This window comes from Diaphorina citri, unplaced genomic scaffold (genome assembly GCF_000475195.1).
Source record: "Diaphorina citri unplaced genomic scaffold, Diaci psyllid genome assembly version 1.1 scaffold10232, whole genome shotgun sequence".
Lineage (NCBI taxonomy): Eukaryota > Metazoa > Arthropoda > Insecta > Hemiptera > Psyllidae > Diaphorina > Diaphorina citri.
In genome coordinates, this window is record NW_007387606.1 from 1 (window position 1) to 2,005 (window position 2,005).

Sequence of the window (2,005 nt, forward strand, 5' to 3'; positions counted from 1 at the left end):
CTCAGTTTCAATATTAAATTCAAGCACAGCCTGGATGTATGCTATTTGGCCTACCATTACCCCTACACTTACTCCTATCTCATGGTAAGTAAATTGAGGATTTAAGTGGAAAAGGACAGTTTAACCCATGAGAGCCGAGGCCTACATTAAAGTCACACCTAACTTGACTAAACCCTTCTCTATTTTTTCGCTAATATCTCAGTGGCTCCACGTCAGAGTGCATTGAGGATTTGTCTATTTTTTAGAAAACAAAATTTCCTACTATTTTCAATATTATTTGACATATTTACTCAGTACCGGTCCGGAGTTAGAAGCGGTTAAATATCAGCCACACATGTTGGTTGCTTATGTTGTTGCTTATGGTGGATTTCACCAACGACTTAATGAGAGATTTAATTAATTAATGGGAGAATTTTCAATGAATCAGCAAGATAAAAAAAAGTTCGTCTCCTACGGGTTAAATTGAACCTGCCTCGGTGGCGTAGTGGTCAAGACGCTCGCCTGGTAATCAAGAGGGCGTGAGTTCGATCCCAGCCGAGGTATGGAATTTTATCCTCATTTGTTTGAGAATTTGACCACATAATAATAGAGCTCTATGGGTTAGGTGGTAGAGAACGCCTGAGGCGTTAACCTCGCCTAGTGGTTGCCTTCCACTTAAGAGTCTATTATTATTATTCACAAATGTTGGTTGCTTATGTTGTTGCTTATGGTGGATTTCACCAACGACTTAATGAGAGATTTAATTAATTAATGGGAGAATTTTCAATGATAAGAAAAAGGAGTTTTTAAAAACTCCTCCTTTTTGGATCACTACAAGCTCTTTTTTGGATCATTAAAAACTCCTGTTTGGATCATTAAAAATTCTCCCATTTGTTAAATCTCTCATTAAGTCGTTGGTGAAATCCACCATTAGAGGGCAAATAGATAAATAAAATAAAAATGGCATTTAATTCTTGTTCTCTCATTTCAGACCAATATTTGGAAGCTGAGTCGGAGCTACAACCCGCGTACCGTGCATTTTCGTGCCGAACCTCTCTGTAAAAACTCCTCCTTTTTGGATCACTACAAGCTCTTTTTTGGATCATTAAAAACTCCGTTTTGGATGATTAAAAATTCTCCCATTTGTTAAATCTCTCATTAAGTCGTTGGTGAAATCCACCATTAGAGTGCAAATAAATAAATAAAATAAAAAATGTCATTTAATTCTTGTTCTCTCATTTCAGACCAATATTTGGAAGCTGAGCCGGAGCTACAACCCGCGTACCGTGCATTTTCGTGCCGAACCTCTCTGTGATACCCTCAACCATAACCAAGTACCTGTGATAACCGTTACGGCTAGTGATAATATTAATAATAGAATAGAGGTAAGTAAGGGGAAGGTCCCGGGTTCGATTTCCGGCGGGGTCGAAGTTTTTTCGGCTCTCTGCTTGGAGTTCGGTATTTTACTTAAGTGCCTACATAATCTCCTTACCGTCAGCTCCCATGGCGTAGTGGTCACTGCGCTCGCCTTGCACGCGGGAGACCCGGGTTCGATTCCCGGCGGAGTCAAGAAATTTGTATCATGCAAATGATTGATTCCGTGAATGGCTGTTACGGGGCCCACTCAGCCTCGTGAGGAAAATGAGTAGCTATGACATATAAATGCGCATAGCGACCGGTGCCAGCATGGTAGGTAAACATTGGATTTTAGGATTATTGAGATATTGGGAAAATCCTACAATGCTGCAGTGAGCACCAAAGTTGTGACATAATAACACAAAGAAACTGCATTTATTATTATTATTTACTTAAGTGCCTACATAATCTCTTTAGTTTAAGTATAAACTCACAGAAAACACTAAACGCTCGCAAATGGTTAGGTAATAAGGAGATCTGTACTCATCATGTATGTGTAAATAATACACACTTGGAAAAAAGGAGTGAGATCCCCCACAAAAACACAAATGTGAAAAAGGCCAAGTTCCTAGCCAAAAATGTCGGTCAAGCCTGCATTCCCAGCTTTCGA

General features: G+C 39.5%; 1 long non-coding RNA gene across 1 annotated transcript; it reads left to right on the plus strand.

Annotated features, from left to right (window-relative positions):
• Positions 1–1,321, plus strand: LOC113472911. The gene is made up of 2 exons (XR_003395044.1): positions 1–84; positions 1,224–1,321. It is a non-coding gene; the product is annotated as an uncharacterized LOC113472911 (long non-coding RNA).
• Positions 1,322–2,005: the final 684 nt, after the last annotated feature.